General features: G+C 45.7%; 1 protein-coding gene across 7 annotated transcripts in view; it reads right to left on the bottom strand.

The window, feature by feature from the left end:
* The window catches only part of PDZD2 (PDZ domain containing 2), a 480351-nt gene that overhangs the window by 377153 nt on the left and 78480 nt on the right, over positions 1-24718 (bottom strand). The window lies entirely within an intron of this gene.

The following is a 24718-nucleotide window of genomic DNA, read 5'->3' as shown; positions in this document are numbered from 1 at the left end:
ATTAGTTCTGCAGGATGTATTTAAAGACAAGGAATCATGCGTTGACAGGGCATGCATTTTGAGACTGCACATATTGCACACATGCCTTCCAAAAAGGTAATAGCCACTTACATTAAAATTGTGCATATTTGGTCAGGTGTGGTGGCTCACGCCTGTAATCCCAGCACGTTGGGAGGCCAAGGTGGGCGGATCACTTGAGGTCAGGAGTTCAAGACCATCCTGACCAACATGGTGAAACCCCATCACTACTAAAAATACAAAAATTAGCCAGGCATGGTGGCACACGCCTGTAGTCCCAGCTACTCAAGAGGCTGAGGCAGGAGAATTGCTTGAACCCAGGAGGTGGAGGTTGCAGTGAGCTCAGATGGTGCCACTGCACTCCAGCCTGAGCAACAGGGCAAGACTCTGTCTCAAAAAAAAAAAAAGTGTATATATTTTAAAATCCTGTATTTGCCCCTTAGTCTTCCTTAACTTCAGAAACAACCACTTTTCTAAAGAGATGGGGCTCCCTCTCCTTGTGTATCACTACATGATACTTAGGCAATAACTGCAGCTGTGTTCTTCCCAATGAAGCTTTTATTTCATTTCATTTCATTTCATTTATTTTTGACTAGAAATAAACATGCAACATTTTCTAAAAGAGGCAAAAATGCATTTGATTGTTTTCAAAGAGCCCCTGGTGAGTGGGCTGTTGTGAAGTCCCATGAAATGGCTGACTCTATCCCCATCATATAAATCAAGATGAACAGGCTTGAAGGAGAAGCATTCCATTTGAAATGGCAGCAATGGTTTGGAACTGTGTGGCCAATGCCCATTAGCTGTTTGTCAGGAATATTTTTAGAAAGTGCAGAACAAGACTGTAAGGAGAACTGGCGCTATAGTGTCACCTTCTCCCCAGGAATCTGCCTGCAGCCTTCGGAAGCCGGCCTGGAACCAGCTGTGCTCTCTGCACTGACATACCCAGCACCCACACAACCCAGACAACCCTAAAAGCACAACCAAGCAATGACACACAGCTGGCCGCCCAGAGGCCCCTCCGAGGATCATCAAGATTTCCACTCACTGCAGGTGAAGAATTTCCGTGATCAGACTGGGCAGTTGTGAGAAAGTCTGAGGTTAAAGCTGAGGATTCTATGTGTGGTGAGGAGCGCTATCATTTTCTCGGCGCTCTGGAACGTGACAATTCTGGGAAAATTTCCCGTGATCTGAATACATCATAGATTTCATATCTTGCGATCTCTCAAACATTCCAAAAATGTAATTTTCACTGCTGCCCTTCAGGTCTGCTGTCTTCCATGGTGACTGAAGCTTGCACTTAGGCAGATCTGGGTGGCCTTGAGCACATTACTTCACGTCTCTGAGCCTCAGTTTCCTCATCAGAAAAGTAGGACTAGTAACAATATCTGTTTCATACGGTTCTTATGATAATTAATGAAATAATCCATATAAGCACTTTGCAGGACACCTGCTCTACAACGAGCCCTGAGTAAGTGCTTATTTCATTCTAAGTGGTCATGATATAGTTTAAAAGCAGATTTATCCAGCTAGAAATCATTAGCACATTTTCCTTGTGGATACCACTGCTCTCCAGCTTCCCCACCAGAGGAAGGAGAAGAAAGGAGATGAAACCTCAAGAGGACATCTGCATTATTTTAGCCACTCTGATAAGTCACATACAGAAGGAGGAATTTCTAACAGCAGCTAAAAATGAAGTTATTGAATGACCTACGGCTATTCTGGTCCCCATTTAGCATCTCTTGAGGATATGTACATTAGTATGAACGCTGTACAGTAGCAGGACTGGCCTCAGATCCTATCCTCTCCTTTTCCTATAAGAAGAAGACTGCTCTGACATTCCATAAAACGGCCGCGTCCATCCCAGTGCTAAGGTGTAAGTGAACATATTAGGCCATTCTTGCATTGCTATAAAGAAATACTTGAGTCTGGGTAATTTATAAAGAAAAGAAGTTTAATTGGCTTATGATTCTGCAGGCTGTATAGGAAGTACAGTGCTGGCATCTGCTTCTGGGGAGACCTCTGCTTCCTCAGGAAGCTTTTACTCATGGTGGAAGGCCAAGTGGGAGCAGGCATGTCCCATGACGAAAAAGGGAGTAGGGGGCCGGGCGTGGTGGCTCAAGCCTGTAATCCCAGCACTTTGGGAGGCCGAGACGGGCGGATCACGAGGTCAGGAGATCGACACCATCCTGGCTAACACGGTGAAATCCCGTCTCTACTAAAAAATATAAAAAAAAACTAGCTGGGCGAGGTGGCGGGCGCCTGTAGTCCCAGCTACTTGGGAGGCTGAGGCAGGAGAATGGCGTGAACCCGGGAGGCGGAGCTTGCAGTGAGCCGAGATCCGGCCACTGCACTCCAGCCTGGGCGACAGAGCGAGACTCCGTCTCAAAAAAAAAAAAATAAATAAATAAATATAAAAAAAAAAAAAGAAAAAGAAAAAGGGAGTAGGGGAGAGAGAATTGGTGGGGAGGTGCTCCACACATTTAAACCATCAGATCTCAGATCCCGTGTGAACTCCGAGTGAGAGCTCACTTATCACCAAGGAGATGGCCCAAGTCATTCATGAGGGATCTGCCCCCATGGTCCAAACACTTCCCACCTCCAACATTGGGGATTTGGGCAGGGACAAACATCCACACTATCAGTGGCCATACCGTCAGGTTAGGCAGCACCACAGAACTGAGGTCTAACCTTATTCTGACACCGATTCGGCACGTCACTTCCCCTTGCCAATAAAATAAGGCAATTAACCAGCGCTCATCTCTAAACTTTTCAGTATTATAAGAATATGTAGTTCTATCTGCAAAAACAGTTTTAAGATCTAAAATATTTATTCCTGTGGATTTAGTAAAGTGTTTTCTTTGTTCACATTCGGGTGGGCAAATGGGTCAAAGAAGGTAGAATGATAAATTGAAACAAGATTACGGGCTGTTGGTAGACTTGTGGATTCCGTGCCAAAAACCTGCATCAAACTAGGTCAAGCTAACAGGTCCTTACTGAGTAGCTTTCACAGCCAAGCCTGTAACAGATCCTCATACACTGCTGTGGCACCCACGAGCCCTGTGCAGACTTCCAGGCAGAACACGAGCAGTGACAGGAAGATAAGCCAAAAATAAGAAAGTCTATTGATTATTTTAATGATATTCTTTTTTATGTTTACTGACAAAGTTGCCTCAAATCATCAAATAGTTTATTGAAGAATATTTTCCACCCAGTGAATAGCTGAAAACTGCATAGCAAAACACAAGATACTGTTAGCATTACCTCCATTTTAGATGATTTTCATTTACTGTATCTCTCTGCCCCCCAGAAACGACCACCTTAACATCTGTATTCTGAAAACTGTCACCTTAGAATTCCTTTGTGCTCTTCACAATTTGGATTTTTTTTTTTTTTTTTTTTTTTAAGACAGAGTCTCAGTCTACCCCCCAGGCTGGAGTGCAGTGGTGCGATATTGGCTCATTGCAACCTCTGCCTTCCGGGTTCAAGCAATTCTCTTGCCTCAGCCTCCCAAGTAACTGGGATTACGGGTGCCCACCACCACACTGGGCTAATTTATTTTATTTTATTTTTTTTTGAGACAGAGTCTGGCTTTGTTGTCTAGGCTGGAGTGCAGTGGCACAATCTTGGCTCACTGCAACCTCTGCCTCCCGAGTTCAAGTGATTCTCCTGCCTCAGCCTCCTGAGTACTGGGACTACAGGTGCACACCACCATGCCCAGCTAATTTTTGTTTTTTTTTTTTTTTTTTTTTTTTTTTTTGAGACGGAGTCTCGCTCTGTCGCCCAGGCTGGAGTGCAGTGGCCAGATCTCAGCTCACTGCAAGCTCCGCCTCCCGGGTTTACACCATTCTCCTGCCTCAGCCTCCTGAGTAGCTGGGACTACAGGCGCCCACCACCACGCCCGGCTAGTTTTTTGTATTTTTTAGTAGAGATGGGGTTTCACCATGTTAGCCAGGATGGTGTTGATCTCCTGACCTCATGATCCACCCATCTCGGCCTCCCAAAGTGCTGGGATTACAGGCTTGAGCCACCGTGCCCGGCCCAATTTTTGTATTTTTAGTAGAGATGGGGTTTCACCACGTTGGCCAGAATGGTCTCGATCTCTTGACCTTGTGATCCATCCGCCTTGGCCTCCCAATGTGCTGGGATAACAGGCATGAGCCACTGTGCCCGGGTGCATACTGGGCTAATTTTTGTAGTTTTAGTAGAGATGGGGTTTCGCCACGTTTTCCAAGCTGGTCTCGAACTCCTGACTTCAGGTGATCCACCCACCTCGGCCTCCCAAAGTGCTGGGATTACAGGTATGAGCCACTGCACCCAGCCTGGAATATTTTAAAAAACAGAGTTTACAAATGGGTCATGGAAGGTCATTATTGGGCTCTTCTTGGTTAGCTTTACCAGATGGTAAGCTCCCATCAAGCTATATACTCTTGTCTCTTACACTTCTATCTTACAGATTTTAAAAAAGCATCAAGATCCAACTACCAGGAGAATAGGAGGCAGCAGCAACCCAGTGACAGCACGAAGTGCCCCCGCCACACCACCCCAAATAAACACACTAGGCAAAAACAGTGCATGAGCTATGCCAACACAATTTCAGAACTAGCCCCTTCAGTTCATCTTTCCAACCCACCAGGCTACTTCTGAAGGTCTCCCCTTCTCCTGCACTCTCCCACCAATCTGAGCTGCCATCACATCCACGCTCCATGGCTCATGGAGACAGTGAGAGGTGCAGTGGAGGGTTCAGCGCTGGACAAGTATATTAGCAGTTCCAACTGACCTGACCAAGAAATGAATCTCTTTATGTAGTCAGGACCTTGGAGCCAAGGGATAGCAACCATTCTGAAGGGCAGAAACAGACAAATGAATTTACTGATGCATGTAAATGAAAAGTCCTTGAGGAATTGCGATATTGTCATTTATAATGAGAAATACATATTTGCTCTTCGTTTCTGGCATAGCTCCTAAAACGCTTGAAGTCTCTGAAATGATAAATGTTTTTTCCTATGCTAATGAGATGACTGGTGGCTGAGGGCTCCTGGAGAGCTGCAGGATGGGGGCTGGTTTTCAGGGAAACCAACCTCGTGATTAGAGGGTGGGTACTTTCAGCCCCAATTCCCAAACTCTGGGGAGGGGAGAGGGGTTGAAGCTGGAGTTGGTCACCAATGGTCAATGAAGCCAAAGGTCAATCAAGCCTCGTAATGACGCCTCTATAAAAACCCAAAATGGGCTGGGCATGGTGGCTCACGTCTGTAATCCCAGCACTTTGGGAGGCTGAGGCAGGTGGATCACCTGAGGTCACGAGTTCGAGACCAGCCTGGCCAACATGGTGAAACCCCGTCTCTACTAAAAATACAAAAATTAGCCAGGTGTGGTGGTGGGTGCCTGTAATCCCAGGTACTCGTGAGGCTGAGGCAGGAGAATCGCTTGAACCCTGGAGGCAAAGGCTGCAGTGAGCTGAGATCATAACACTGCCCTCTAGCCTGGGAGACAGAGCGAGATTCCATCTCAAAAAACAAAACAAAACAACAACAAAAAAACATATGACAGGGTTTGGAGTGCTTCCACATTGCTGAACATTCAGAGGTTTTTTAGGAGGGTGGAACATCCCAAGAGGGTATGGAAGTCCTGTACCCTTTCCCCCACACCTCACCCTATGCATCTCTTCATCTGGCTATTCATCTGTATCCTTTACCCTATCTTTTACTGGACAATAAACTGGTAAACATAAGTATTTCCGAGTTCTGTGAGCCATTGCAGCAAATTATGGAACCCAAGAAGTGGGTTTTGGAAACCCCGATTTTAAAACAGCTAGTCAGTCAGAGAAGCACTGGTGAAAACCCGGGACTTCATATTGGTGTCTGAAATGGGAGTAGTCTTGGGAGACTGTGCGCTTAACCCATGAGGTCTGATGCTAACTCCAGGTAGAGAGTGGCAGAATTGAATTAAATTGCAAGACACCCAGTTGGTGCCCACTGGAGAATTCATGTGTATGAAGAAATCCCCATATCTGGTTACAGAAGTGTTCTGTGTTGTGTTGAGTGAGAGGATAGTACGAGAAAACAGTTTGGGTCCTCCTGCATTACAGGAACGGTGATAGCTCTCAACACAGCTGGATCTGCATATACTATCACCAGGAATCGCGACTTTTCTGAATGTACTGGCTTTGTTCCCAGTTGGCACTCTGTACATGGGAGTAAAGACGGCCACCAGAAGGCAAAGCTTCTATCGTACCAGCTTGGAAACCCCAGCTGAGAGCACGTGCCTCTTTCACACTGGTTGCAGAAAAAGTCCCAGAATAGACTCATTGTCTGACTTGGATCATATGCCCATCACTTAGCCAGTCCCTGAGTTTTGTGCCTGCTCCTGGGACCAGAGTGTAAGTCAGACCACACGCAGCACGTGGATTAAGAGTAAGAAAGAATGAGCTCCAAAGCAAGTGAATGGGGGAAAGATGCCAGAAAGACAGAAACGAAAGATATCCCCAAAGCACAAGCCTTAGCTGTCAACCATTTGAACCCCCAGGATTTTTTCATCCTCAGTTTGATGCATGCTAAATACTGTTTGAAATTCTGTTAAATCACAGTGTTGTTCCCATCAAGAATTGGAACATCACCAGCACCCCAGGGCAGCCCTTGTACTCCTTTTCACGCACTATCCACTAGAAGGTAACCTACCCTGAATTCTAACATGACAGGTAAGTTTGGCCTGTTCTGATACTTCACATAAATGGAATCATGGCTTGTACTATATTGTAACTGTGCCCTTTTCTGTATGCATATTATAATTCAATAAAAAGTTTATTTAAAAAGCTGTCCTAGTCAGGTGCGGTGGCTCACGCCTATAATCCTAGCACTGTGGGAGGCCAAGGCGGGAGGATCACCTGAGGTCAGAAGTTCAAGACCAGTCTGGCCAACATGGCAAAACCCTGTCTCTACTAAAAATACAAAAATTAGCCGAGCGTGGTGGCTCATGCCTGTAATCCCAGCTACTCAGGAGGTTAAGGCAGAAGAACTGCTTGAACCCAGGAGGCAGAGATTGCAGTGAGCTGAGATCACACCACTCCACTCCAGCCTGGGCGACAGAGTGAGGCTCTGTCTCAAAAAATAAAATCAAAATTAAAAGCTGCTCCTGATATTTTCCCTACCCTATCAACATCATAAATTATGGAACTTTCAAGGACCTTCTCAGCTCTCTTAGAAATGGCCTTCTCCAAGGAAACAATCTCTTAGATAGCAAATTCTTTCAAGCATCTGCAGTAAACCACAGGTGGTCAAGGTCACAGGCAGTGGGGCCCGTGTGATGGACTTGCCATGTTTTTTGGCCTCCCACCTCCTTCTGCTCAGCCTTCTGGCTTGGACTCCATCCTCTTAGAGGTGGGCATTTGAGAAAACGTCTCCCTGTGCTGGTCTTTGCATCTGAGGTCAAAGGTGAGCAGAGGACAACCATCAATCAAGCAACAGTTTGCTAGCAAACCTGCAAAAGTTCATGGGTAGGACAGAGAGATGACATCACTGAGTCACCTCACAATGTGGTTCAGGGACCCGTTAATAATGAAAGTTACAAACTCTTACCCCACCTCTCCACACTGAAGCTCATCTGTGGATAAGCCCTAAGAGTCCACAGATTCCAGGTTTAAAAAATCTACTCTGTAGGGCAGAACTAGGGCAAGCCATCAGGTCAGGCTAGCTATAGACAGAATAGGCAGGCTTGGGAGGTAGGGCGCCCCTCCTCTGCTCCAGAATTATGCATGTAGAGGATGAGGGGCCTCTACAAGGTTTGTTCCAGACAGACTTCCTGTGATGGGTGAGAAGACAGATTAAATGATTTTAAGGTTCTTTCTAATGCTCAGATTTCGTGATCCTAGCAAATCTCCTCTAATGGCCCTAATGGCAGCCCAGGAGCTAAACCACTGAAACCAATGCTGAGCCCTCAAAAAGGTAAACGCAGAATAACCGTATGACTGAGCAGTTCCATTCTTAAATATATGCCCCGATGAACTGATAACAGTTATTCAAACAAACACTCAACATAGATGTTCATAGTAACAAGACAGTGTTCACAGTAGTCAAAAGGTAGAAACAGCCCAAATGTTCATCAACAGATAAATGGATACACAAAACGTGGTGCATCCACATGATAGAATACTATTTGGCCATATAAATAAATGAAGGTTGGATATGTGCTACAACACAGATGACAACATTATGCTAAGTGAAAGAAGCCAGACACAGAGGGTCACAGAATACATATAAGTGGAATAATACACAGAAGGTTGTATTATGTCACTTATATAAACCATCCGGAAGAGTTAAATCCATAGAAACAGGGTTCAGCTTAGTGGTTGCCAAGAGCTGCAGAGAGGGGCCAACAGGGAGTGACTGCTTAATGGAGTCAGGTTCTCTTTTGAAGGATGATGAAAATGTTTTGGAATTACACAGACAGTTGCACAACATTGCGGACATACTAAATGCCACTGAATCGTACACTTTAAAATGGTTAATTTTACCTCAACTTAAAAATAGATAAATAAAACCAATCCTGAGTAAGCAGGCTCCGTGCTGCGCTGGGTACCATGGTTGCCTGGTAAATATGGGAGCCCTATCATCCTGGGGCCTCTTAACCAAGCTTACCCAAGCCACAGCCATTTCCTGGATTTGGACATTTAAAACAAAGCAAAACAACATCAACAGAAACACCAGTCACCCTGAAAAGGCTCTTTAGCCCCTGAATACCCAAAGTGCGGCTGGAAACAGGAGAGGCAGATATAAATTAACCACTTGCAAGTCAAAAGGCCAAGCAATTTAGGCTTGAAAATACCTTGGGAGCTCAAACAGAGGCACGAGAAGTATTTTTGCTTTAACTAGAAATGAAGCAAAGGAATTCATTTTAGACCAATTATGACACACACAACCTTGAGAAGACACAACAATATTTAAAGGCCTCCAAATCAATTATTTCATTTAGGCAGATTCGGCAACTGGCTTGGCCGGGAGAACTGTCACCCAAATATCCAACCTTTGGTTCCTTGAATCAAAGCTTCTTTTTCCTCTTAAACCAAGAATGTATCAAATGTTTTAAAATGTAAATAATTTCACCATCCATCTCATGATAAAGCTGGTGATTTTCTCATTTTGAGACTCACTCCAAGACCCTCCTGAAAATACTGATCTCCTAGGTCTGTTGTGTGGGAGGACCCCATAGCTATTCACCTGGTAGAGATTTCTCCTCCACCCCAACTCCCTTACACACACAGACACACACACACACACACACACACACACACACCCCTGGTGGCTTGGTTTCCTGGATTAGTTATTTATTCCTTGGCTGACTTGACCTCATGGCACAGTGGAGGGTGGAGGGCTGACCCTCTCCTGTGGCCCATCTTAAGAGAGATGCAATTCCTGGCAAAATCACATGTACCCTGCTTCTCACAGGGAATACAGTTAGGTCCTGTGGAAATAGGAATTGATGTGTGCATGATGTGGCAATACTGACCCAAGTACTCCTTTAACAGCTGCTCCTCATGGGCCCTAAAATTAGAGGGCAACAAGAAATCATTCACCCCGCAGCTAACCTACCTATAAGACAGAATTTCCACCCCTTAAGAGCTGTGAAGAGTGTTTACTCCTCAAACACTAAATCTTGCTAGAAGTATATAGGAGCCAGGAAAATCAAACAGCAAATAGTTATTAATAACTAACTCTGGGCTGGGCACGGTGGCTCACGCCTGTAATCCCAGCATTTTGAGAGGCCGAGTCAGGCAGATCACCTGAGGTCAGGAGTTAAAGACCAGCCTGCCAACATGACGAAACCCTATCTCTACTAAAAATAGAAAAATTAGCTGGGCATGGTGGCGTGTGCCCGTAATCCCATCTACTCGGTAGGCTGAGATCAGAGAATTGCTTGAACCCAGGAGACAGATTGCAGTTAGCCGAGATCGTACCACTGCACTCCAGCCTGGGTGACAGAGCAAGATCCAGTCTCAAAAAACAAAAAAAACAAAACACAAAACAAAGCAAAAAAAGAACAGAATTGACTCTAGGTATGACTCCTGAGATACAAAGAATCACAAGATACACTCTCTGTCCTCTTGGAGTCTGTCAGTTCTTTGGGTAGAAAAGCCATGTGTTTCATAAACAGATATACTCATTTTGTAAAAACAACCCTCAGGTGAAGACATTGCTCTGAAGTTGGTGGATGGACGAAAAAAGCTAAGGACAGTCCTCTAACTCCTAACCTCACATTCCTTCCAGGGTAGTAGAAAAAAGGCAGGTCTAGAAAGTAGAACACTCTGAGTTCAAACACCATTCCCACCCTGTACAGACAGTGTGAACTGAGCAAGATACAAAACCTTTCCAAATCTCACTTTTCCATCTGTAAAGTGGGCATAGTGCCACCTATTTTGCAGGGTGATTGTGAGGATCATAAAAGATTTCTATGTCTTGGCCGGGTGCGATGGCTCATGCCTGTAATCCCAGTACTTTGGGAGGCCGAGGTGGGTGGATCACCTGAGGTCAGGAGTTTGAGACAAGCCTAACCAACTTGGTGAAACCCCGTCGCTACTAAAAACACAAAAATTAGCTGAGTGTAGTGGCGGATGCCTGTAATTCCAGCTACTCGGGAGGCTGAGGCAGGAGAATCGCTTGAACCCAGGAGGTGGAGGTTGCAGTTAGCTGAGATCACGCCACTGCACTCCAGCCTGAGCAACAAGAGTGAAACTCTGTCTCATTAAAAAATAAAAAAAAAAAAAAAAAGATTTCTATCTCTCTAGTGTAAGGCTATGTATCTCATTTGATTACTATATATACTAATAGACCATAGAAGATGCACATTGCGGCCAGGCGCGGTGGCTCAGCCTATAATCCCAGCTACTTGGGTGGCTGAGGCACAAGAATCACTTGAACCCGGGAGGCACAGGTTGCAGTGAGTCCAGATTGTGCCCCCGCACTCTGGCCTAGGCGACAGAGAGAGAGAGAGACTCTGTCTCAAAAATATAAAATAAAATGAAATAAACAAGATGCACATTGCTAATGGGTATAACAAAAATACCACATGGAATAGAAATTAATCATTAATAATGCATAAAATAGCTATGAATTGGAGGTCGAATATACTGCATACATCATTTCAATCCTCCCAACAACTCTATTAGTCATTTTATAAATGAAATATCATTTCATGGCCATTGCAACAAATGTCCACGGGCAAACAAATCTTTGCAACCAAGAAGCATGTAACTCTCTGAATTTTTCTAAGCTAGATCAAAGCTATAAAGAAGCATCAGATCAAATGTGGTCACTATCATCTTTGCCCCACCACCATTAGAACTCGCAAGGAGCATCCAAAATCAACTGCCCTTCAACATCCAGACAGCCAGATGACTTGCATAAGAGCATTTGTGTTTTGCATTCAGCTTAAAATACGCCACTCCTTCTCCTTTTTTCCTCTTCCAATTTATGTCCATCCTCTTTATTGGGTCATTACTTTCCTTAGGGCAGCATTTCTCAAGGGGGGTGTGTGTGTGATTTTGCTCCCAGGGGACACTTGGCAATATCTGGAGACATATTCAGTGGCCATGTGTGTCTGTGTATGGGGGGTTGGGGGTGGTGCGCTATTGGCATCTAGTGCATAGAGGCCAGAAGATGCTGCCAAGTCCCCCACCCCAGCCAAACAAAGAATCATCCCACCCAAAATGTCAATAATGCTGAGAAATCATGCTTTAGAGTCAGAGAAGAAATTTTCGACTTCTTTGCAACTATAGCACATGCCCATAGGTGGTCAGCGACGGTCTTCTGCCTGATCTTTTTTTTTTTTTTTTTGAGACAGAGTCTCACTCTGTTGCCCAGGCTGGAGTGTGGTGGCGCGATCTCCGCTCACTGCAAGTTCCGCCTCCAGGGTTCATGCCATTCTCCTGCCTCAGCCTCCCGAGTAGCTGGGACTACAGGCACCCACCACCGCGCCCGGATAATTTTTTGTATTTTTAGTAGAGACGGGGTTCCATCATGTTAGCCAGGATGGTCTCCATCTCCTGACCTCGTGATCCGCCTGCCTCAGCCTCCCAAAGTGTTGGGTTTACAGACGTGAGCCACCGGGCCAGGCCTTATTTATTTATTTATTTATTTATTTATTTATTTATTTATTTGAGACAGAGCTTTGCTCTTGTTGCCCAGGTTGGACTGCAATGGCACGATCTCGGCTCACTGCAACCTCTGCCTTCCGGGCTCAAGTGATTCTCCAGCCTCAGCCTCCCACGTAGCTGGGATTACAGGTGCCTGCCACCACGTCCAGCTAATTTTTTGTATTTTTAGTAGAGACGGGGTTTCACCATGTTGACCACGGCTGGTCTCAAACTCCTGACCTCAGGTGATCCGCCTGCTCGGCCTCCCAAAGTGCTGGGATTACAGGTGTGAGCCACCATGCCCCGCCGCCGGACCTTAAAACAAGAGCCTGGCTTCATTGAATGCAGGCTAGTATATTTGCAGTGGGAGGTAGTATTGGAGGAAAGAAGAATTTCAACCAACCCCACTCTCACCAAGTGGCCCAAAAGGCATCTCACCAAGATGAAGAAATACAGCCCAAGTCAAGCAGACATCAAACTCATGCCTATTCTTGGCAAGGAATTTCTCACTTGGCTCTTCAGATAGCTTGGGTATTTGTTCCTGCCCAAAGCTCATATTAAAATGTAATCCCCAGTGCTGGAGGTGGGGCCTGGTGGGAGGTGTTTGGACGGTGGGGGTGGATGGCTCATGGCTTGGTGCTGTCTTCGTGATAGTGAGTGAGTTCTTCTTGCAAGATCTGGTCGTTTAAAATTGTGTGGCACCCCACCCTTTCTCTTTCTCGCATGCGCCTGCCATGTGAAGTGCCTGCTTCTGCTTCACCGTCTGCCATGAGTAAAGGCCTCCCTGAGGCCCCCCAGAAGCTGAGCAGATGTCAGCACCATGCTTCCTGTAAAACCAGCAGAACTACAAGGCAATTAAACCTCTTTTCTTTATCATTTACCCAGTCTTAGGTATTTCTTTACAGCAATGGGACAAAGGCCTAATACAGCTCTTTACTATCTGAACGGTAGATATCTTTCTGGGCCAAACTTGTGCTCTAGACCAAGTGGAGTGTACAGGTCAAAGCCTCAAATAGGATGGTCATCCCCCAGGTCCAAGCCCAGGCCAGCCCTGCCCACCCTCTGTCCTCCCACAATCCTCCCAGATCTGCTGAGGGGTACAGAAACTTTGTCCAGGAAACTTTGTTTGATCTGGGTTTCTCATCTTCAAGTTGACCCTCCTCTTCCCAAATGAAACCTAGGCATGCTGGGTAATACACTGTTTTTTGGAGATGGAGTTTCGCTCTTTTCTTCCAGGCTGGAATGCAATGGCACAATCTTGGCTCACTGCAACGTCCACCTCCTGGATTCAACTGATTCTCCTGCCTCAGCCTCCTGAGTAGCTGGGATTGCAGGCATGCACCACCATGCCCAGCTAATTTTTGTATTTTTAGGAGAGACGGGATTTCACTATGATGGCCAGGCTGGTCTCGAACTCCTGACCTCAGGTGATCCGCCTGCCTTGGCCTCCCAAAGTGCTGGGATTACAGGCGTAAGCCACAGCGCCTGGCCCATGCTGGGTAATATGCTACTACTGTACACTTAAAGAGGTGGCAATGGCATGTGCAAGCATCACTCCATGGCCCTGGAAGATAACCCAGAGCAGGCACCTCTGCTCACAATCTACAGATGAGGAAAGACAGGCTCAGGATGGAGTGAGTGTCCCCAAGTTACACAGCCAAGGGGAGGTAGTAGGGCTCCAGAGCTGTGCTCCTGCCTCCATAGTTCAGCACGCTTTCCACTCCATTATGCATCTGCAGGGAAGACCCAGGAGTACCCAAGAATGCCTATTTCATCATCTATTACTCATGCGGCAGAGAGTGGAGACCCAGGCAGCTGGAGGAACCACCCTGTGAGAAGAGATTGTATAGTCCTCGAAAAAAACCAACCGGAAGACCCCAGTGTAGCAGAAACCATTCCGGCAATGATAGATTCAGACACCAAAATGGGTATTTTTCAAGATCTAAATCCAATTCAAGATCATGGTCCAAGTCCCAGCCCAAGAAAGAAACGAAGGCTAAATCATGTTGTAGGCCTGCATCTCACACCAAAACTAGAGGCATCTCTAAAAACAGATTCCAAAGCACATTGTAAGTCTGGCTCAAGATTTGAAAAGGAATCAAAGAATAAAGGACCACCCAGATCCAAATCTCAGTGAAGATCATAGTCTAGATCTAGGTCAAAATCTAGATCAAGGTCTTGGACTAGTCCTAAGTCCAGTGACCCCTGGTAGTATAAACCATTGTTATTTTTAGATATGGATCATTCATTTACTTACAGTTCCGTTTACTTATCAGGAATACAATGTTGCAATGATGCTTAAAAAACACTTGTTTTACCTGTACCAGGCGATGGTTATAATTAAAATAATATGCTGTTGAGAAGCCACACTTTTTTTTTGTTTGTTTTGAGATGGAGTTTCACTCTTGTCGCCCAGGCTGGAGTGCAATGGCGTGATCTCGGCTCACCACAACCTCTGCCTCTCGGGTTCAAGTGATTCTCTTGCCTCAGCCTCCCAAGTAGCTGGGATTACAGGCGTGTGCCACCACACGCGGCTAATTTTTTTTGTATTTTTAGTACAGATGGGATTTCTCCATGTTGGTCAGGCTGGTCTCGAACTCTTGACCTCAGGTGATCCGTCTGCCTCGGCCTCCTGAAGTGCTGGGATTACAGGCTTGAGCCACTGTGCCTGTCTGGGAAGCCATTCTTAGGAGTTCAGTTTTTTTTTTCTTTTTTTTTTTTTTTAATTTTATTTTTTATTTATTTATTTTTTTTTTTGAGACGGAGTCTCGCTCTGTCGCCCAGGCTGGAGTGCAGTGGCGCGATCTCGGCTCACTGCAAGCTCCGCCTCCCGGGTTCACGCCATTCTCCTGCCTCAGCCTCCGGAGTAGCTGGGACTACAGGCGCCCGCCACCACGCTCGGCTAATTTCTTTTTGTATTTTTAGTAGAGACGGGGTTTCACCGTGTTAGCCAGGATGGTCTCGATCTCCTGACCTCGTGATCCGCCCGCCTCGGCCTCCCAAAGTGCTGGGATTACAGGCTTGAGCCACCGCGCCCGGCCCAGTTTGTTTAATGTTATGGACAGCTACCAATTTGTGGTGTCTCTATATATTTCTGTAAAAATTCTAATTTTTTATGCTTGAAGTATTTGGTGAAAAGATGTTAGTTGACCATAATTTGCAACACTGTCTTATTAAAAATAAATTTTCGTATTCATATTTGGTAGAACTGTTAACCTAGAAATGTAGCTTGCTAATAAGATAGAATGATAAAAGAGTGAGGTGGTAGCCACAGTACAACACTGACTGGCCAGCTGCATTTAGGTTCAGGGTGGACCTTTATGTCTTATTAAGATGTCTAGGCCCATGATCATTATTTATGATGCAGTGTGGATTTGTTCTTTTGTTAACCCCACTGTCTTGGGGAATGATGCCAATTAGGTTACACAGTATTTTCAGGGAGATTTTTTTTCTTTTTTGAGATGGAGTTTCACTCTTGTTGCCCAGGCTGGAGTGCAATGGTGTGATCTCCGCTCACTGCAAACTCCGCCTCCCAGGTTTAAGCGACTCTCCTGTCTCAGCCTCCTGAGCAGCTGGGATTACAGGCATGCGCCACCATGCCCAGCCAATTTTTGTATTTTTAGTAGATATGGGGTTTCTCCATGTTGTTCAGGCTGGTCTCGAATTCCCAACCTCAGGTGATCCGCCCATCTTGGCTTCCCAAAGTGCTGGGACTACAGGCGTGAACCACCACGCCCGGCCTTTCAGGGAGATTGAGTCTTTTTCTGGTTCCCATGAAGATTTGGAGCATAGAAAACATCACAAAAGCTCACCTTAAAATTTGAGCAAGTGATGATGGCCAAAATAATTTTAAGGGGAAAAGAATATTCTTATGCAGTTATGCTAAAATTTAAGGAGCACTGTTGACCATAACATTGCTTAGTTTTCTTACAGCTGTTAGAAACAAGTAAATTGTTTCAAAGTAGGTTCTGTGTGTGTGTGCATAGTGTAAAAGAACTGAAACTGGATGTTTATAGCACTTGGCCTATGCATTTATATCAAAATTTGCCTGTCTCTTTATGAGAGAGGCTTGCCTTCCACACCTCAGTTTATCCAATAAGAGGCAAGTTGAGGGCCAGGCGTGGTGGCTCATACCTGTTAATCCCAGCACTTCGAGAGGCCGAGGTGGGTGGATCGCCTGAGGTCAGGAGTTCGAGACCAGCTTGGCCAACATGGTGAAACCCCATCTCTACTCAAAATACAAAAATTAGCCAGGCATGGTGGTGGACGCGTGTAATCCCAGCTACTTGGGAGACTGAAGCAGGAGAATCACTTGAACCGGGGAGGCGGAGGTTGCAGTGAGCCGAGATCACGCCATTGCACTCCATCCTGGGTGACAAGAGCAAGACTTTGTCTCTAATAATAATAATAATAATAATAAAATAAGAGGCAAGTTGAAGGACAACACTCTCACTCCAGGTGATCCTGTGGTGCCATGAAATTTAAAGTAATTTTGGAAAAAGTATCAGTCAGTTTTAAGCAAGAGTCACATCTTTTGAGTTTTTGATTATCAGTGTAATACCTGACTAAAAATAAAGAAGCAATACCCTTAACCATTGATAATTTCTAGTATTTCTCTGAAAGATCATTTTGGAGACAAAAGTGACTTGACACGTCCAATCTCATTCCAGGAATTAAAAAAAACCCCAAAAAACTAGCATCTTTAAAAATCTCAGATTGCTTGCTTACAGAAATAAGTAAGAATTATCATGGAGAAATGATTCTTTTTAAAGGACGACTTTTTTCAATTTTAGTTTTAGTAATCTAGGCTTTGCCTGTAAAGAACAAAACAATGGTTTTTAAATACTGCTTGCAGAATGTGTTTAAAGCATTGATTCTAGAACCTTTGTATATTTGGGAGTATTTCTAACTTTCATTTCTTTACTGTTTGCAGTTAATGTTCAAGTTCTGCTATGCAATCACTTATATGCACGTTTCTTTAGATTTTCCTGGGTGTATAAACAACAAAAAGTCTATTTCAAACTGTGGCAGTGGGCCAGGCACGGTGGCTCACGCCTGTAATCGCAGCCCTTTGGGAAGTCGAGGAGGGTGGATCACCTGAGGTCAGGAGTTCACGACCAGCCTGGACAACATGGTGAAATCCATCCCTACTAAAAATACAAAAATTAGCCGGGTGTGGTGGTGGGCACCTGTAATCTTAGCTACTTGGGCAGCTGAGCAGAAGAATCGCTTGAGTCCAGGAAGCAGAGGTTGCACTGAGCTGAGATTGCGCCGCTGCACTCCAGCCTGGGCCACAGAGTGAGATTCCATCTCAAAACAAACAAACAAACAAACAAACACAAACAAAAAACTGTAGTAGTTTGCAGTTCTAGCAAACAGGAAAGTTGTGGGGTTAAACTTTGTATTTTCTTTCTTAAAGAAGCTTATAAAAAGGCATTTTATACGTTCTTTTTAACAAATCTTGTGTACAACTTTTAAAACATCAATGTTTGGATCAAAACAAGACTCAGCTTATTTTCTACTTGCTGTAAATTCAGCAAACATGCTATAATAAAAACAAAATGAAAGGGAAAAACATAAAAGATAAGAAATCAGTTGCACAGAGTGGAGAGGGTGGGAGGCCATAGAGAAGGGGGCAGGCTCTCCATCTAGGCAGTGGGAGAGCTCCTGAGTCAGGAACCCAAGGGCATGCTGGAGGAATGGCTTGAAGGTTAGTGTGGCTGGCTAGCCAAGGTGATAGGGAGGAGCAGAGTGTGTGGTGTAGTGTGGTCAGGGGCTGCCTCACACAAGGCCTTGAATTTTGTCTAAGAACAATGGGAAACCAGCACTGGAAAGTTTTATGCAAAAGAGACATTTCTGCTGTGAAATATTCAGCTACAGTGAGAACGGTCTAGAGAAGAGCAATGTGAGGTTGTCTAGGCTGGAGGAAGCAGCCTTGCTTGGGGATGGAAGCAGTGTACCTGGGGAGAAGAAGACATTCAAGATGATGTTGGGCTCGAGCAGACAGGACTTGCTGATGGATGGCTCGTGGGGTGACAGAGGGAGGAATGAAGGCTGGGCTATGTGTCTGAGTGAAGCCAATTACTAAGGGATGCAATTTATGGAGATGAGGAAATCCAGAGGAGAAACAGATTTAAAGGGAAGTAGATTCCCATAAACCAGCTCTGTAAACCAATCTCCGCCTTTAAAATATCCTCATTCTTAGTCTCTTCATTACTAATAAATATTTATTGACCAAACACAACCGCAAGGCACTGCTAAGACTCATGTTTTTTTTTTTTTTTTTTGAGACAGCTAAGACTAATTTCTTAAGAAATCTAAGATAGGGAAGGCAGAAAAAAATCGCAAAGCATTAGGCATAATTTAATTGCCTTTGAGGTTGGTTTTCTTTTTTAAAGATAGCCCATAAATATATACATGCTAGTTACAGAGCGGCTTATACGTTTCACTTTATCCTTTGCTTTCCTTACTAGTCTCCTAATACTTTTTCTAAAAAAAAAAAAAAAAAAAAAAAAAGAAAAGAAAAGAAAAAAGAGCCAGGTATTTGGAGTCAGGCTTTGTATTTCCAAAAAGCCCCTCTGAAAAGGCGCTGTATATTTCCTACTGGAAGCCCTAACCTGTTAGGACATCTGAAGAAAACAGAGTTGGGAGGGAGAAGGATACAAGGAAAGGCAACTATGTGGATAGCCCTATGTGGGGAGGGCTGAGCACTTTCCAGGGAGTTCTCACATGGGTTCTCTCCAATCTGTCTTTTCTTCTGGCTTCATCAGTTTCCATTTTTCTAATCTGGCATACTCACTGTGGAGGCACCTTAAGTGAGGCAGACAGTGAGGGTCCTTGTTCTTATTTAACTCTAAGCTGCTCCTCTCTTGCTTCATCCATCAGAATGTACTCAGTCATCCATAACCTCCTCCAGGAAGCCTTCCCTGACCACGCCAGTCTGTTAACAGCTCCCTTTCTGGTCTTCACTGTTGGGGCTCAGAAAATAACCCAAAATGAAGGCATTGGAAGCAGCTCTCTCCAACCTTCTCCTGCCCTCTTGTCTCTGACTCCCTCATTCTCCCCACCAGCCCAAGGCCACCCAAAGAAACTCGAATGCCTTTTCCCCAAGGCGGTTCAGAGAAACCAGAACCCCTATTCTCCAAAGCCAGCCATAAAACCTAAAAATATTACCCTAACTCCCACCTTCTCCCCAACCTTTGTGTAAAAACCGTCCATAAAGAAATGATCTGACCTATCTTGTTTGACTGTAGATCACAAGACTTCCATTCTAGAGAGGGTCCTGCCCCATCCCCAGGAGGAAAGAACACTGCACAGACAGGCCAAGCAGAAGCTCCACAGATAGGACTTGCTAGGTTTCCCCACTCAGCCAACTCATGCTAGATCATACGCTTTTTGTCCAATCATATTTCCACATGGCAGTCCAAACTTTGTTAAACCTAAGCATGAAAATGGACACTTTCCCCTGAATCTTTGGGTCTTCATTCTGAAGGCTCCTGTGGCACATAAAACTATGGTGAAATAAACTTGTATTCTTTTTCCCCTATTAATCTGTCCTTTGTCAGCTGATTTGCTGTGAACCTTCAGAGGCAAAGGGGAAGTTTCCCTATATCATCATGCCATAAGCATACCTCGAGTATAGCTTCGTTTTTCACTATGTTGTGAAGTTTCTGAACATATGTCTGTTTATTCCATTAGACTGGGAGCTTAGAATGGATACCTGCTGTGCTTTTTGGCTACCCATTACCTTTCCACATTCTATTTGCAGAAGCTCCCGTCTTCTGATTCTGCACATCTTTAAGGCAGAGGGCAGAAACTTGCTTTCCCAGCTGCCCTTGTAGCTAAGATGTAGACATGTGATCTGGGCTCTGCCAATCAGCAGGGAGAGAGGTGAAGCAGCCACCGTCTTCTGGAAGCCATTTTGGTAAAGGCAGTTGCAGACACCCAACTTCAGGAGACAACAGCAGAGGAGGTTAAAGTAGTGTCTTGTACTCAGCATCCAGCACTGGTGCCAGGGCACTGATATGAGTGAAAGATCTCCACTGGGGCAGTGCATTGCCTGGACCGGCTGCTTTGCTTCCAGGCCAATTCTGCCTCTGTTGGAGCTGCTTTAATAAATAACCTCTTTGCTTAAACCAGCTAGAGCTGATTCTGTATTTTGCAACTAAAATTCTTAACTGGTAACTGAGGTCCTCAAGGCAGAGATTGAGTTTCATTTACTTCTCTATCACTAGTCTCTAGCAAAATGTTATGCATATTCAAGGCACTCAGTCAATCATTGTTGATTAAATGACTAAATGAAAAAAATGGATGGAGAAGCTAGACTGTAAATCATTAGCTTCCCAAGTCGTCTTTCTTTCTGTAATCATTGAAAAGTACTATTTGTTCCCTAAATCTTCTAATTAGAGAAAACACAGGGATTTTGCTTCCCTTAATGATTCTCCAACTATGTTCCTTTGGAATACTAGTGATGTTTCTATTGCTAAAACTGAATAATAGTGAGTTTTTCCAAATATATAGCGAAAATTTATTTAGTACAAGGAGTTTTGTCAGTTTCAAGTTGTCACCCAGAAACTTTAAAACTCTGGCACCTGCTACTGTTTTGTCGGCAAGTGCAGTGGATGAAAAAATAATTGTGCAAGTAAGCAAGTATTATAGCAAAAACTCAAAACCTCTAGTCTGCTTAGTTCAACAGTTTTCCCCTTTTCTGTGCCCATTCTGTTTGCTGGAATTTTACTTAATAGATTGCACACTTCACACAGCATCCTATTTTCCGCTAGTAAAATTGCTCTTAGATCAGATAGTGGAATCCAGTGACTCAACATTTTATTGAATGGACACCATTGACTCACAAATTATTGGCCACCTGAATATTTGTGAGAACAGCAATTCAAAGGCCTTCCTAACAGTGTGCTACCCACTTGTTACAAGCTGAATTGTGACCCCTGCCACAAATTCATATGTTGAAACTAACTTCTAGTACCTCAGAATGTGATTGTATTTAGAGATAGGGTCTTTAAAGAGGTCACTGAGTTAAAGTGAGGCTGTTATGCAGGGCACTGTGGCTCACATCTGTCATCCCAGCACTTTGGGAGGCTGAGGTGGGTGGATCATGAGGTCAGGAGATCGAGACCATCCTGGCCAACATGGTGAAACCCCGTCTCTACTAAAATACAAAAAAGTAGCTGGGTGTGGTGGCATGCGCCTGTAATCCCAGCTACTGGGGAGGCTGAGGCAGGAAAATCACTTGAACCCAGGAGGCAGAGGTTTCAGTGAGCCAAGATCGTGCCACTGCACTCCAGCCTGGTGACAGAACAAGACTCCGTCTCAAAAAAAAGAAAAGGTTGTTAGAGTGGGCCCTAATCCAACCTGACTAGTGGCTTAATAAGAAAAGGAGATTAGGACACAGACACCAGGGATGCATAAGCACAGAAGAGGACACAGCAAGAAGGTGGCCGTCTGCAAGACAAGGAGAGAGGCCTCAGAAGAAACCAAACCTGCCAATACCTTGATCTTGGACTTTCAACCTCCAGAACTGTAGGAGAATAAATGTCTATTGTTTAGCCACATGGCCTGTGGTACTTTGTTATGGCAGCCCAGGCAGACTAAGATGCCTTTCTTTCAGGCCTCCCAGCCTCAAATTGGAGCCTGCAGACTCAGACCATGGAACCCGGACTGGAGCTTCTGGCTACCAAACCTTCTTCCGCCAGGCCCATCTGGCTCTTTCCTCAGTTTATTCTTTGCATCCCAGGCTGGGAAGGTGGAAAATGAAATTACAGCCCTGCGCTGGGAAACATACAGGGTTGTCCTCCATAAATCAGCAGATTCCCGACTCGCCATCCCCACTGGGAAGTCACTCCTTGACACACGCATCCTGCCCTCCTTAGCATCTCACCTTCCTTCCTCTGCTCTTTCACAGCACCAAAACCAGCGGAAAGAGTGACCTTTAAATTCCATTAATGCAAGAATGAGTTATAGGGAGGAGCTGACAGCACTGTCTCAAGCCAGACCCCTTCAGAAAGCCCCAAGGGAAATTAGGAGAAGAAGAGAGGCGAGGAAGAGAGGCAAGGAGGAGGTGGGAGGGGCCGAGTCAAACTGTCTACCACAAATTTGTCCCTGGGACTTGTGCTGGCTCCAGGCTCCTTCCAGAGACAGTGGTTTCCAGAGGTGACAGAGCATCTGAAGCAGGACTCCCTGGGTGGCAAAGCCCCCAGAAGGGCTCCCGCCTTCCCTCCTGCACTGTCCCCTCCCAGATGCAGCTGGTGACAGCTGCTCTGAGTTAGTGCTCAGGCTCTGCATGGCACAGAGGACAACGGGAATGGGGACTCCCACTCTAACCAGGCCTCTAGGAGGGGCTGGTGGAGCGCAGCCACGTGGCATCTCTCATTACTGTCAGTGGAGATGGAGAAGGGACAAATTCAGGGACAGCTTCAGAAGACAGAATGCACCAAACTTGAAGGCTGGGGAGGTTAAGGGGGAGGGAAGCAGGGACAAGCGAGGAGCTAAGATCACTCAAGTTCTGACTTAATGGCCAGGTAAGCTACTGGCACCATTCTCTGGTAGCAAGGACCCTAGGAGAAGTAGGTTTGGACATGACTGTGGGTTTTAATATGGCAATGATCATGTTATAATAAATATATGTATGCATCTCCTTCCCAGGCTAGACTGCATTCTCCCTGAGGGCAGAGACGGCGATTTAGGCACATCTATATATTCCAGTGACAAGTTTGAAGCATTCATTCAGCACTTATGGAACAAACATTAACTGAGGGCCTCCCACACACCCAGGACTAGCTCCAATACCACACTGGGTCTAGACTCGCAAAGGCCACACAGAACCGGCACCCAATACGCACTGTCTCTTGGGTAAATTTTTTTTTTTTTTCTTTTTTTTTTTTTTGAGACAGAGTCTGGCTCTGTCACCCAGGCTGGAGTGCAGTGGCGCGATCTCGGCTCACTGCAAGCTCCGCCTCCCAGGTTTACGCCATTCTCCTGCCTCAGCCTCCCGAGTAGCTGGGACTACAGGCGCCCACCACCTCGCCCGGCTAGTTTTTTGTATTTTTTAGTAGAGACGGGGTTTCACCGTGTTAGCCAGGATGGTCTCGATCTCCTGACCTCGTGATCCGCCCGTCTCGGCCTCCCAAAGTGCTGGGATTACAGGCTTGAGCCACCGCGCCCGGCCTTTTTTTTTCTTTTTTGAGACGGAGTCTTGCTCTCACCCAGGCTGGAGTGCAGTGGCGCGATCTCGGCTCGCTGCAAGCTCCACCTTCTAGGTTCACGCCATTCTCCTGCCTCAGCCTCCCGGGCAGCTGGGACTACAGGCGCCCGCCACCATGCCCGGCTAATTTTTTGTATTTTTAGTAGAGATGGAGTTTCTACTAAAAATCGAGCCAGGATGGTCTCGATCTCCTGACCTCGTGATCTGCCCACTTCAGCCTCCCAAAGTGCTGGGATTACAGGCGTGAGCCACCGCGCCGGCTTGGGTAAATATTTTAAAGAATGATCTATTGACTCTTTTTTCTTATCTTCTGTATTCTTAATGTTTTGGCATCTGGGGCCTTGTTGCCTGGGGAGAGACTTCCTCTCCTAGAGCTAGCCAATTCTTAGAGATAACAAACCACTTGCCTTCAGTACACCTTTCATATGGTTTTTTGTTTGTTTGTTTTCTGAGATGGAGTCTCACTCTGTCACCCAGGCTGGAGTGCAGTGGCACGATCTCAGCTCCCTGCAACCTCCCCCCGAGTTGAAGCGATTCTCCTGCCTCAGTCTCCCAAGTAAATTGGGATTACAGGCGCCTGCCACTGCACCTGGCTAATTTTTTTGTATTTTTAGTAGAGACGGGGTTTCACCATCTTGGCCAGGCTGGTCTTGAACTCCTGACCTCGTGATCCACCCTCCTCGGGATTACAGGCGTGAGTACCGCCCTGGCCACCTTTCGTATGTTAACCGATCAATCAAGAGGCGTTCCTACCCCCTCTCACCGCCACCCACCTCCCCACCAACTACCTCTTTGATGGAACTCTCACACAGAGCCAGCCCCCTGCCCTAATCATTCCAGGGCCAGGTATCAAACCACTAGGGACAGCCCCTGTGCCCCAAAGGCCACTAAAATTATTCAAACTTGCCAATTCTATTTTTCGTATTTTTCTGAAACTGAGTCTCACTCTGTCACACAGGCTGGCATGCAGTGGCACAATCTCAGCTCACTGCAACCTCTACCTCCTGGATTCAAGCAGCTGTCCTGCCTTAGCCTCCCCAGTAGCTGGGACTACAGGTGCGCGCTGCCACGCCCGGCTAATTTTTGTATTTTTAGTAGAGACAGGGTTTCACCATGTTGGCTAGGCTGGTCTCGAACTCCGTTGACCTCAAGTGATCTGCCTGCCTCAGCCTCCCAAAGTGCTGGGATTACAGGTGTGAGCCACCGTGCCTGGCCTACAACAAACTTGCCAATCCTAAACCTGCTAACCCTGCCTTGCCCATTCCTTGCCTCAAAAACCACAATAAAGACATTTCCCCACACTTTCCCCTCAATTTCTTTCTGCCTCCTGACCCAGTGTGTCCAGGTGTGGCCCTGTGTGG

Source organism: Macaca fascicularis, chromosome 6 (assembly GCF_037993035.2).
Source record: "Macaca fascicularis isolate 582-1 chromosome 6, T2T-MFA8v1.1".
NCBI classification, from domain to species: Eukaryota; Metazoa; Chordata; class Mammalia; order Primates; family Cercopithecidae; genus Macaca; species Macaca fascicularis.
This window is presented reverse-complemented; position numbering and strand designations above follow the sequence as displayed.